The following is a 13725-nucleotide window of genomic DNA, read 5'->3' on the forward strand; positions in this document are numbered from 1 at the left end:
CCTTGAATTTGTCCCAAAGTGAGTATATAAAGAAGGTGTTGAAAAGATTTAACATGCAGGATGCAAAAGCAGTTAGTACACCTTTGGCTAGTCATTTCAAATTGACTAAGGAGATGTGCCCAAAGGCACAGGAAGAGGTTAATAAAATGTCTAACATCCCATATTCATCAACTATTGGCAATCTGATGTATGCAATGGTATGCACAAGGCCAGATATTGCACATGCAGTGGGAGTTGTGAGCAGGTTTATGAGTAATCCGAGTATGGAACATTGGAATGTTGTGAAATGGATTCTTTGGTATTTGAAAGGAACTACTACGAAGACATTATGTTTCAAAGGATCTAATGCTGCTCTAAGTGGATTTGTTGACTCTGATCTGGTGGGTGATATTGATTCACGGAGGAGTACTACAGGGTATGTTTTTACTATAGGGGGAACTACAGTCTGTTGGATTTCTAGGCTGCAAAAGGTTGTTGCACTTTCAACCACTGAAGCTGAGTATGTTGCTGCTATAGAAGCCAGCAAGGAGATGATTTGGTTGCAATATTTTCTAGAGAAATTGGGTCAAACACAAGAGGATAGCCCATTGTATACTAATAGCTAGAGTGTCATTCATCTTGCGAAGAACTTTGCCTTTCATTCAAGGACAAAGCACATTCAGCTCAGGTACCACTTCATCTGGATTGTTTTGGAGGAGGGTCAGTTACGGCTTGAGAAGATTCACACAAGTGAGAATCCTACCAATATGTTCATGAAGGTAGTTCCACAGAAGAAGCTGATTTCTTCATCAATTTCTGTTGGTCTTCTTGATTGATAATTGTGGAATTTATACCAGTCGAGTCCTAGTGTTTTATCCAGCGGATGTTGCATGTACAGTGGTGTCATGTAGTATCAGTCTCCAAGAGGGAGATTGTTCGATGTGGAGCCTGATCAGTCTCCAAGTGGGAGATTGTTGAAATGTGGCAACTGATCAGCAAAGTATTATACACTCAGCACGTATCCTCGCCGGGGTCCGGGGCCGAGCCAGGCCCCGGGCAGGGGTTTGGGGTGGCAGCCCCCAAGAAAAAAAATTTGTCATTTTTCGTTGATGAAAACCGACATTGTAATAAAACCCTAAAAAGGCCGACTTTGTTTCTTGCCCTAAAAATGCATGTTATAAGTGGTTGGGATGCTTAAGGCATTGTAAGGTTGATGTACTGTTTTTGTTGGATAATAAGAAAGATTGGACGACTGTGTATGGTGGATGTAATCCATTCTGGGTGAACCACGTTAAATCTCTGTGTTATCTATATCCTATTTTATTTCTTTTTCTTTTGTATTTAAATCTGCATATAATTGTTAGTTCATATTTGCTTCGGATCTGCTAGAAACCCTAACACTAGCCAAAATTCTAGCCAAAATAATCTCATTCAAAACATAGGGTTAGAAATATTTTATTTTATTCCCCCCACCATTGACTTTCCAATGGAAATTTTAAAATCAAAAGAGAGAAAATAGAATGTATTAATATTACAAGTGGGAGTAATTATATTTGTTTATTTTAACTTATAGTTTTATTTCTCCCAAATAAATATTAAACATTTACACTAAATAAAAAGAACACCAATTCAATAATTACTAAATCACAAAGGTAAGCTAATAAATAATTAATAAAGTTCAATAATTAAAATAGCAACATTATTAAATAATATTCAAACCAAGGCATTGATATATATTTAAATAAATAAATATAAACTATAGGCAATTAATAATTACAAATAAATAGATGAAGCAATTAAATATTAAATAAAATTCAAACAACCTTAATAAATAAATATCAATAATCCAAAACCAATTAAATCAATAAACCAAGATAAACATATGATCAAAAAATAATTATTAAAATAATTAATCTAATCATATAAATCACATAAGCAACTAAATCATGCCACATACTCAAGATCAGGGTGACCAACTGACAACTGACATGGTGAATATGCCAACACCGACAACCACACAAGTGTCAACTTAAACCTAGAGTGCGAAAGGGGAACTGTCATCATCTCTGAACCCCATATTTCCCATTGGGAAAAGAAACGCTCGCACCTGTCAAGCGGGGGGAGCTCGTACCTAGTTGACCAAGAGGGATAAATGTCTAGCACCTGCAAGTCCTACAACCGCTAATGACGATACATATGCATATACATATATATAATAGACAAGTGGAAGAATATTGCAATGACACATTCCGCTCACAATGAGTGATGTGATGTTAATTCCCCACGAATACAGTCAGACAATGTACAACCAATGATCATCACGCATACATATAATCAAAGGTTAGGGTTAGCACTACTAAGCATCATTAAAGCATAAGCAGTGTAATCCATCTAACACATATGAATGCGTGTAAAACCATCAAATCATGTAATCATCAAGATAACATCATCATAAAATAGTATCAATCCACATGGTATCTATCATCATACTAATCAATTGAAACATATAAAGTATCATGTCCTGATCATGAACATAATCCATAGCATAAAATATGTTTAATCATGTCTAAACATATCCATCCTCCATGAAATAAGTTATAAGTATGTCTATCAAAATGAAATATGTCCGGTCAAGGGTGGACACTACATCCTCCCCCCCCCCCTTTACCTAGGCTTACTCTTGGAAGCCTAAGAAAAAATAGGGGTACAACTCTCTCATCTACGTTGCATCCTCCCAAGTAGTTGATGTATCATCATTCGGACCCCATTAGACCATTACCTGCTCTATTCCCCAACCTCTAAGGGACATCTCTCTATGTTGTACAATGCGCACAAGCTCCAAAGAAAGTTGCTCATCCTCGACCTGCAATGCATTCCAATCAAGAACATGTGAAATATCAAGATGATATAACCTTAAAACATATACATGAAAGACATCATGGATGTGGGACAGGCTAGGTGAGAAGGCAAGGCGATAAGCTACAGGACAAATCCTCTCCAAAATCTCAAAAGGTAATACAAACCGACGTGCCAACTTAGAGCCTTCTCCATAATGGATTAGACTCTTTCATGGGCGTACTCACAAAAATACACTATCACCTACAGAAAACTGCCTGTCCACTCGATGTGCATCCGCATATTTCTTCTGTCTATTTTGTGTCACTACCAAATGCTCTCTGATATGCATAACCTACTCTTCCATATCCTATAGCATCTCTGAACCAATGAGTATCATGTCATCTAATATGTCCCAACTCAATGGTGTGCGACATGGTCTACCATACAAAGCCTGATATGGTGACATGCCAATGAAACTATGGTACCCATTATTATAGGCAAACTCAACTAAATATAGCTAATCCTCCCATCTGGACTGATGATCCATCACATACATCCTCAACATGTCCTCTAAGACCTGATTCACATGCTCTATCTAGCCAGTTGTCTCTGGAGGGTAAGTTGTACTATAGTTCAACTGAGTCCCTAAGTCATGTTGTAAAGTTGTCTAAAATGCAGAAGTGAACACTAGATCTCTATCTAATATGATCTTACAGGAATACCATGCAATCTGAAAATGTCCCTGATAAAAATCTGCACTACTAAAGTTGTTGTGTATGAAGATCTGAGTGGTGAAAAGTGTGAAACCTTAGTCAACCGATCAATGGTGACCATAATAGAATCATATCATCATGAAGATGTAGGCAAACCAACTATAAAATCCATAGAAATGATGTCGCATTTCCACTCGGGAACTGCATGAGACTGTAAATATCCTGCCAAATGCTGATGTTCTGCCTTAACCCGCTAACACTCAAGGCAACATGACATGAAATCCGCTATGTCTCTCCTCATACCTACCCAAAAATATAGTTGTCTCAAATTTACGTGCATCTTCTTGACACTAGGTTGTGTCGAGTAAGGTGCACAATGAGCCTCTACTAGAATCAACTTCTAAAGTCCATCGGATGGTGGAACATAAATGCATCCTATGTGTCTAAGAAGAGCATCTACATCCATTGAATATCATGCATATCTTCCCTCTAAAGCTCTACCTGATGTAATCTCTGAACTGACCTCTTGATACCAAGCATCTTGTGGAGGTGCACTAACAATATGACTCCTCAAATCTACCCAAGCATCACTACTGATATCTCATGTCTCCTGCAGCTCAAGGCATCTGAAACTACGTTCTCCTTCCCCTGAATATATTTCACCTCAAAATCATAACCGCATAGAAACTCCATCCAACGCCTTTTTCGAGCATTCAAATTTGTCTGCGTAAATATTTAACGTAAACTATGGTGATCTGTGTGTAGCTCGAATCAATGCCCTAAAAGAAAGTGCCTCCATCTGACTAAGGCATGAATCACTGCCGGTAACTCAAGATCATGTGTCGGGTAATTCAGCTCTTGATCTTTGAGTTTTCATGACTCATATGCTATAACTCTTCCGTCCTGCATCAACACTGCTCCTAGACCCTCGAATGAAGTATCAGTACAAACAACAAAGTCACCTAGTGAATCTGGAACTGCAAGAATTGGTGCACTGGTCAACCTCTCCTTAAGGATCTTGAAAGTTCTCTCACAATGCTCTGACCAAATGAATTTCTTCCCTTTTCTCTAAAGAGAAGTAATAGGGTGAGCAATCCTAGAAAAATCTTGCACATATCTGTGGTAATAACCAGTGAGTCCCATAAAACTGTGCACCTCACCCACATTAGTGGGTGCTGGCCAACCCACTATCACCTGAATCTTTGAGGGATCAACTATGATACCCTCTCATGATATAACATGAGCTAAATATCTAACCTCTGATTGGAAGAACTCGCACTTCGCCAAGTTGGCGTATAGCTTATTCTCCCTAAGCCACTACAAAACCTGTCTGACATGATCCTCGTGCTCCTCTAATGATCTAGAATAAATCAAAATGTCATCCAGGAAAACCAATACAAATCTATCCAAGTATGTCTTAAACACACCATTCATCAAACTCATGAAGACCGATGGTGCATTTTCCCCAAATAATAAGTTATAATACAAGGAATATAGTCAAACACATCCCGCTCGCAATGAGTGATGTGACGTTGATTCCCCACAAATACAGTCTGATAATGTACAACCAGTGATCATCATGCATACATATAATCAAAGGTTAGGGTTAGCACTACTAAGCATCATCAAGGCATAAACAGTGTAATCCATCTAACCCATATGAATGCGTGTAAAACCATCAAATCATGTAATCATCAAGATAACATCATCATAAAATAGTATCAATCCACATGGTATCTATCATCATACTAATCAAATGAAAAATATAAATTATCATATCATGATCATGAACATAATCCATAGTATAAAATATGTCTAATCATGTCTAAACATATCCATTCGCATAAAATAAAGGTCTAAGTATGTCTATCAAAATGAAATATATGTCCAGTCAAGGGTGGACACTAAATTTTAGGTCTTTGTTTTTCTTTAATTTTATCTTTTGGCGACATTCTTACTATGCTTCTCAAGGATGTCTATAGACTAGAGTGGTCAGGATGGGGCATGATGGCCTAATTGCTACTTGTGGATTGTTCTCTAGTAACACTATGGCTTGTCCTAGGATATAGTGACCTATGACAATAGAGAACACAATGAGTCAGGTGTGAATAGGAACATTCTTTATTTGTGACTATCTTATCTCCATGCAAATGGTATGTAGACTATCTAGGTCAAAAACATATATAGATGGGCACAATCATTTGCCATAATAAGCTCAATGATGATATAAGAACTTTAAATTCACACAAGAGCTCATCAGTGATTTATCCCTTATCTCTCATCCTTCTATATATACTTTCTTTTGTATCCAATCATTCATTGTTCCCTCCCTTATCTTGGTAGTACTGCATCAATCTACTAAGTATGTTGACACTCCAAAAAATACTAGGGGTGTGCATTACATTAGAATCCATCTTGCATCACTGCATGTCAGTACTACCTATATAAGCATCTCATATAGCATCACATCATGCATACACAAAGGTTTAGCTCATAATAATATTGTAATATGCATCATCATCCATACATATTGCATAATAGAAGTAGCATAAATTTGTACACATATCTGCATAAGATCATTATGTATTTGTATCACGGGAAATCTACCATCAATTAATCAGATTCAACGAGTCAACCACCAAAACTCAAATCCAATTAAGAAATTTGTAAACAAAAATAATAAATATGCAAAGATCAACAATTGAATAATGAAATCAATCAATCGTTGTCTGCACAAAAGCTCCAATCGTTCTTATCTTCCTTGCTTAATGTTGGTTCTCAGAGTCACGCTTGAAAACCTGCAATATAGGCACAAGAATTTGAAGATAGTGGTTGATGAAAAAAAGGGGAATTGATGTCGAATTTATAGAAATTGGAGAGAATTGATTAAGAGGTGGAATTGGGGTGAGCAAAAAAGTTGATTAATAGTTAGAGAGGTGATTGAGGAAGTTAACTGGATTAATTGAGTTAATTAAATTAGTCAGAAAAGGTGGAACTCAGATGTGAGTGTTAATTAAATTTTAGCATGTGCAATAGGAATTCATGATGAGATTGCTTTTAATCTAAATTTGGATTTATAATTGATTTGAAATTATTTTTTGAAAATATCCAAAATCATGCACATCAAATGAAATTAGAATTTGGAAAATTTAGAACTAGGAGAACTAAGAAAGAAAATTAGATTAAATAAATTTAAAAAAATTATTTAATTTGGAAGATATAGTTAGCTAATTAAATAATTTTAAAAAATTGTTTAATTATGGAGAAAATAGAAATTTAATTTAATTAAATAATAAATATTATCTAACTAAAGGTGTAAATTTGAAATTAGTTAAATAATAAAATTATTTAATTAATTTAAAGAAAGGGAGGATACATGATGAAATGATTGGAGGGAAATTAGAAGAAAATAAATGATTAGAAATGATGAAATGTGATGATTAAATTAGTTTAGAAGAATAAAAATTAGATTAATTAAATAATTAAATAATTATTTAATTAATGAAGATGAATAATTAGTATGGTAGTAAAGTGACATTTTTAGGTGTCTACAACATCGTAAGTCCAAAATAATAGTACATACATGCATACATAAATCATATATTATCATCACATCATAAAATATAAGTGTTGGCCCAGTTTGTCGTTGCATCAAAAGACCGATCTGTCAACGCCTGATACTAACTGTAGAGATATGGACTACACGGGAGGTAGTTAGTCCCTTGTCATGAATCTTGAGGGGAGTGTTGACCATTTTGCCAATAATTCTTGTTACAAGTGCGGTTGTCGTTGCACCAAAAGATCAACCTGTTAATGCCCAATACAACCATTAGACTTATAGAATCCACAAGAAGTGGTTAAGCCATGTCACAAACCTGAGCACTATGCTACACAACACAAGGAGACCAAGAGCGCACACCTTGCAACAATAAGCATCATAGCATCATATAGAACATAATAGGGCCATCACATAAGAACACATGCATACAAGCCACCAGGAATAAGGTCATCTTATATATATAAAAAAAAAATGTGTTAGATACAACGATGTCAAAATCACAAAATGGCTACTAGTGAGCCTCATCAACATGACTCATATGTGTTTGCATATCATCATACAAAAAATAGTATACAGGACTAAATTGAGCTATGATGTACTCCCACCCTTGGAATTGGCTGGTCTCGAAGGTATTTGAGCTCTTGATGGCCCTACCCCTCCTATACCTACTAGTGGTGGCTCCCCCTCCCATTGACCCTACTACTCCCAATGCTGCCCATGGTGGAACCATCACTCTCCATTGCTCTCCTTCAACCATGCAACAACCCATGTGCCATCTTGTCTAGACAGACTAATCCTCCTATCACTCCCCCACAACTACTAGTAGTCTTTAAAAGTGGTAAATCCGCCTGCAATCATAACAATCAATGCATCAGCAATAGCTTAATTAGCTTATCCTACTAGGGCAACTATTTGATTTGATTAATTTGACAATCGACTTTATCAATAGCATTTGTCTATCATATTTGTCACTTTATCTTTATCAGTCACATTTGTAGCTTCAACCCTATTATTTGCATTTGTCTATCACATTTTTCACTTCATCTTTATTTGTCGCATTTGTTTATTACATTTGTAGCTTTAGCTTTATCAACCACATGTGTCTATCACATTTGCGACCTTAACCCTTTCTTTTTACCAACTTTGGTAGGCATGCATTTTTAGCAATCCAACATGCGTTTTCTAAGGAGATCCTACCCCAAGCTTGTATTTATAGGCACTAAAACCCTAGTTGCTTGTGTTATCCTACCACACTCCCACATAGCCCTAGTGACCTAATATTGGTTCGTTCTATGTTGCTTTCACTCACTGCTTTTGTCATTTTGTCTACCCTATTCTTTCTTTTTGTCGAGAGATTAAATATTTTTGTTCATTTTTCACCCAATCTCTCAAGGATGTGTATCGTCACCTTCCAAAGTGGGGCACATATCTGTTAAAATTTTAATTCCTTAAAACAACATGATAATCTGCATTGTCTCAAAGAGGAGCAAAATGTAGACACCTAAAATTATCCTTTGATTAAACAAATATTAATTATTTATTTAATTATTCTTATCCTAATGTCTTCTATTAATTAAATAAATCTTTTAATTTATTTAATTAATTCATTATCCTCCTCCTAAATTAAATAATTATTTATTATTTATTAAATCCATCCCTCTTTCCCAAATTTAATAAATATTTTATTTATTTAATTTATGTGGCCTCTTCCTCTATTAATTAAATGAATATTTTTATCTAATTAATTCATTCATTATCCTCTTCTTTCTAAATTAAATAAATATTTATTATTTATTTAATGGTCCCTTCCCTCTTTCCCAAATTTACCTCTTAATCCTAGTCATTTGTATATTTTACGTTTCCACCTCTTAATCTCCTCCCTTCATCTTTACCTATCCTTTTTTCCTATTGGTCTTGTTTACCTATGCATCCATGGCCCTTCATTTATCATTTTTGCCTCTTAATCTCAACCATCCATTTCTTAGAGGATCTCTATGAAAGGAGTATCTCTCTCTCATTTCATCATATCAATCAAGCATTTATAACATGAATCAATCATAATTGAATCTTAGAGCATACTTACATTCTATCGAATTGACTTAAGCCTACATCATCATAATCAAGCGACACATCACAACTACATCCATTCATCATTGAGCTCTTGTGCAAGCATAAAAATATGAGAGCAAGCATAACAAATCAAGATCAATGGAGATACAAGAAAAATGAAGATCAAACCCATTTAAATGTGTGAAGGTATCATTTGAATTATTTATGATAAATTACATATTTGATGGTTCTTCATTGATGTGTTATTGAATTTCATTGTGAATCTCTAAGGATTTGTAGTTGGAACTAGAGTTTGCAATATTGAAGATTCAAATTAAACACATATAAAATGTACCCATCCACTTGATGTATATAAGTGTAGACATCCAAGGCTCTATGGTGAATACAAAGTTTGATTTTGCTTCATTTATAACAAAGAGAATGCACAAATAGATGTTGGCCATCAAAGCTAATGACAAGTGGGTTAATTTCAAATGGTATTCTATGTTATGTCATATATTTTTACATGCTAGGAGAGGATTGTGGGATAAGAGTTTACGAGTGAGATATATTGATTTGCATAATATTCCTCTCCCTATACAATGTTGGACATGTTGGATATTATAGTTGTTAGAATGTGTTGTTGTCATTGATGTCAACATATTCATGTGTTCTTATGTTTCTATGTTGCAGAGAGTTGGTTTGGTTGGTATATTGCAAATATGTTGATACGGATTTAAGGATTTAGAGATTAGTATCTTTAGTTGTTTCAGCATGAGTTTTAGTGTTTTGGAAGGTGATTTGATCAAGTTATGTCATCTGGTGTGATGATTGGTTTTTCTGTTGGTTTTGTACTATAGAGTTGTGAGTTTTGGTTGGTATTTCTCTAGAGTTGATTCATTATGTTGAGCATATTTTGGACAGTGTTTGGGACATTCATGTGTGTCCTCAATTCAATTGGTTCATGATTTGAAACTTCACAAGTGTATATTTCAATTTGTCAGTAAATTATGTTGGTGTTCTTGAGCTCCAGTAGTGAGATGATGATGATTCTTGTCATCCGAGTTGTTGTGGTTGTTGTGGTAGAATTCATGTTTCTTGTTGATGTTTTTTTATTGTGTTCTATTTATATTGGTGGTCTGCATTGATCGATGTGTGTGTTATTGAAGATTTTATTGGTTCGGTGGTATTCTTCGTGTTATACGACCTTCTGGCCGACCCAATGATTCTTGTGTGTTGCGAATGATCTTCATGAAATATTTGGTGGTGTTGTGTGTTTGAGGTTTTGATTTGCATCCATGCTATGTCCTTGTCGATATTGTATTGGTCCACATATTGATTTATTTATTGTGTGATGTAATTTTGTAATTAGGTCTTATGAGTTGAGCCGACCTTGAAATTAAGGTTGATGATTTGTATAAATAAGTATATTAATCATGTAAGATGGGTGTATGCGTTCTTTGAGAGTGTTGTATGTGCAAACAAGTGAATTGATCTTTCGAAAGTGTAAAGAAGAGCAGAGAAGTGTTGCAGTGTAGACAGTGTGCTTAACCAAAACTATGATTGGGCATTTGGATATGTTATTCTTTCAGTTTATGTAATCCAGATTGTTGTTTGATCTTTGTAAGGCAATGTACCTTCCCAAGGTTGTATCCCTTTGTTATTTTTGAGTAGTGAGCTCTAGGTAGTATGCTTGAATGCATGTGCATTCCCCATTGTAATATTTCACATACTACTGCAGAGTATCATCATATTGTGAGTAGGTTCCCACCATGGTTTTTCCCTTAACTGGGTTTTCCACGTCAAAAATCTATGTGTTATGTGTGTTGTTGATGTGGTGTTTATCTTTATTATTGTTGCTCTTGATCATATTTTAAGTTGTGGTTAGTTTGTTTAAGTTTAGTGAAAATTGATCCCCCCCCTCTCAATTTTCTTGCGTTGTTGTTGCCAACGGGACATACATTTGGGACAGGAATCATGAAAATGCCAAAAAAAATTATTTTTGAAGAACAATTTGTGAGAAAACTCTTGGGTGTTTTTGGGGAAGATTGGGCTATAATAACAAAAGAAATCAAATTCCTCATGTCAGAATACTAAGGCTTTAAATTTCTTATTTTTAGTGAAGACCTCAAATTTTGCATGCATAAAATAAATTGAGGTGTATCTTGAAACATCATCAATGAAAATAACATAATAATGCGACTTTCCAAAAAAGTCAACATCAATTTGCCTAAACACATCCAAATAAATGCTCTCTAATAATCTTGTAACCCTATTGATCCCATTAGGAATTGGTGACCTATTCTATTTATCAAACACAATGTTCATAGAAATCTTTTTTCCAGTGGAAAAATAAAAAATACTATCAGTCAAATTTTTATTTGAAATGGTCTTAATATCTTTCTCACTTATGTGGCCCAATTTATGGTGTCACAACATACATGCATTTTCGATGCCAATTATATTACCAAAGTTCCAAAAAGTAAAGGCATTTAGCCTAAACAAAGTCCCTATATGAGATTCTTTAGCAATCACCGCACTCCCTCTTACCAACTTGTATTGTCAAAAATTGTATTACTTAATTGTGACCCCAATTTCAAACTCTCCTTAGCACTTGCTTTATTTTCTACTCCCTTAGACAATTTTAGGACGATTTCTAGCCTTTAATTTACTTGCAACTCAAAGAGATGTGTCCTATGCCATTTTAAAACTTAATTATCTTAATGTTTAATCATTATCAAAAAAACCAAAATTAGAATCGGATCTAATATCACGTACCTCAACTCATGCACCCTCTTTCAAAGAGCCTATTTTGGTGGTACATGGGCACCCTCTAACTGTGTCCCACCAAAATCTTTCGAATTTTTAAATATTTAAGTGTCAACCTTGACATTAAAAAATTTGGTTTCAATCTTTATTTATGATCATGTTATGTCAAATTTTTAATCAAAAATCAACCTTGTGGCTCATATAAAATATAGTAGCTTTCCTCATTGGATATACAATATTTATGATAGTGAAGCTCTACCAAATTGATTACATGGGTCTACAAAACTAAAGGATAATTAGTAACATCAAGTCTTTAACATTGTTCATTTAAAGATGATTGAAGCTTCAAGGAATGTTGGATGGTGATAGGGAATTACTAGTTGATGATTAGATTGTACCTCTCCTCAAGAGTTTGGTATGATTTTGTGTCACTTATATTTCAAAGTTTTAGTCTTAAAATCTGATATTTATCACTTATTTATAGTTATTTGCATGTTCATGCACTCTTGAGTTGGTTTATACACCACATTTTGATTGCCTCATCTAGGGCATTGTTGGATGTGTTGGAGAGATGTGTTGTCATTGCTATTAACATATTTTCTCTATTTGGTGCAGTGTTGCAGTAAAGTTCAGTTAGTTGGTTTATGATGTATATTGATGATTAGTGTTTGCGGATTAAAGGGTTTATAGAGTGATATCTCTAGTTGATTTAGTATGAGTTTCAGATGTCTGGATGAAGATTTGAGTGAGTTATGAATATCAGTGTTGTGGCCAGTTTTTCTGTTGTTCAGTGTTTCCATTGTTCAGTATTTTGATCTACATTGCTTCACATTGTAATATATTGGTTTTTAGATTTGGGAATATGTTTGGGATGTTGATGTGTGTCCTTAATTCAAGTGGTTCATGGTTTGGTGCTCTGCAAGTGATTTTTCCAAGTTGACAGTCAATTCAGTTGATATTCTTGAAGTTTGGTATGATGATAATGATGATTCTAGTAATTTGAGTTGGTGTGGATGTTTCTAGATCAATTCTTTTTGTGTTGGTGTTCTGCATTGATCGGTGAGTGCGTTATTGGTGATTTTCCTTGATCTGGTGGTATTCTTCATGTTCTTGGCCGACATAGTGATTGTAGCATGTTGTGGATGTTTGATGCATAATTATTGGAGGTGTTTCATATTCAAGGTGGTGATTTAGGTCCATGCTATGTCTTAGCTGACATTGTTTTGGTCTGCATGTGATATTGTAGCGTGTATGGTTATATTTTTGTAATTAGGAGATATGTGTTGAGTCGACCTTGTTGATATTGGTCCAAAGTTGATGTCATGTATAGATAAATGTAATATCTATTTAATTGAGTATGCTACAAGTGTGTGTGGTGTGTGAACAATGTATTAATCATTCGGTAGTAGAGAAAAAGTGTGGAGTAGTGAGTGAAATATGTTATGTTCTTAACTAGAACTCTAACTAGGCATAGAGGATGTTATTTCTCAGTTCATGTTTTTTTGGAAGTGAATCTGAATTTGTTTGTAAGGCAGTGATCCTTCCCAGGGTCGTTGCCCTTTGTTGTTTTTGAGCAATGAGTTCTACACAATGTGCTTGAATGCATGTGCATTCCCCATTGTAATATTTCATATACTTTTAACAGGGTATCATAATATTGTGGGTAGGTTCCCACCATGGTTTTTCCCTTGACTGGGTTTTCCACATCAAAAATCTTGGTATAATGTATGTTCATGTTGTGTTGTTGATTTACGCTTTCACTATTAATTATCAGATCTGATATTTGTGTAAGTTGCTGTAAAATTTGGTGACAATTGA

This window comes from Cryptomeria japonica, chromosome 1 (genome assembly GCF_030272615.1).
Source record: "Cryptomeria japonica chromosome 1, Sugi_1.0, whole genome shotgun sequence".
Taxonomy (NCBI): domain Eukaryota; kingdom Viridiplantae; phylum Streptophyta; class Pinopsida; order Cupressales; family Cupressaceae; genus Cryptomeria; species Cryptomeria japonica.